A 1,024-nucleotide genomic window follows, 5' to 3' on the forward strand; every position below is an offset into this window, starting at 1 on the left:
GCTCCTCCCCGGCCGCCGCTCCGCCTCCCCCGGCTCCCCCCGGCCGCGGCCGCCCCCGCCTCCCCGGGTTAAGGAGGCGCCGGGCCGGGGGAGCTACGGCCGCCCGCCCGCTCTGCCAAGCGGAGGGGAGGAGCTGCCCGCCCGCCAAGACCGGCCGCGGCCATCCCCGGCGCTGGGGCTCGGCTCACCGCGGAGGTGGCCGTGGGGCCCTCGCCCCCAGGCCGCTGCCGCCTTTCGCCGCTCTAAGCGGGGACGTGCGAGAGCCAGTCACAGCCCCGGCACGGGGGCCACAAATGGCCACCCCAGGTCGGGGTCTGCGCCCTGGGTGACCCGCGTTGCTCACACCGGCCATGCAGTGGTGGTGCCCTGCCTCAGCCCCGAGTGCTCCGAGACAACTCCCACCCCAAAACAATGCAGCTCTCCGTCCCTAACACTCTACCCTCAAGCCTTGTGTGTGTCCACAACCTATGGCAGATGCAGAGCCATCACCAGATCTTAAAAGGTGTTTCTATCACAACCCTGTTAAAAGTCTCATTGCTATCTCTCCTGTGTATTACATCCAGCTAGAACCATATAGGAAACCCCATTTAATTAATTTAATGTGTATAAACATCTAAAGAAGGGGTCCCAAGAAGATGCAACAAGGCTTTTTTCAATGGTGCCAATGTCTAGGATGAAGAGGCAGAAGCTTATGTACAGAAAGTTCCATCTGAATATGGGGAAGAATTTCTTTACTGTGCAGGTAAACTGCACTGTATAGACTGTCAACTGGAACAGGCTGCCCAGAGAGGTTGTGGAGTCTCCCTCATTGGAGATACTCAAGAACCATCTGGACACAATCCTGTAAAATGTGCTCTGGAATGACCCTGCTAAAAAAAAAAAGAGGCTGGACCAGACGACCCACTGTGGTCCCTTTCAACCTAACTCATTCTGTGACTCTCACAGTGCTGTCCTGCTTTCAACCAGCTGGCCAAAAACTAGGAGTCTGTGGTTGGTGTGTCTCAGGGATGCAGACCAAGGCATA

Source organism: Chamaea fasciata, unplaced genomic scaffold (genome assembly GCF_029207755.1).
Source record: "Chamaea fasciata isolate MVZ Bird 193981 ecotype frontalis unplaced genomic scaffold, bChaFas1.0.hap1 SCAF_2, whole genome shotgun sequence".
Lineage (NCBI taxonomy): Eukaryota > Metazoa > Chordata > Aves > Passeriformes > Sylviidae > Chamaea > Chamaea fasciata.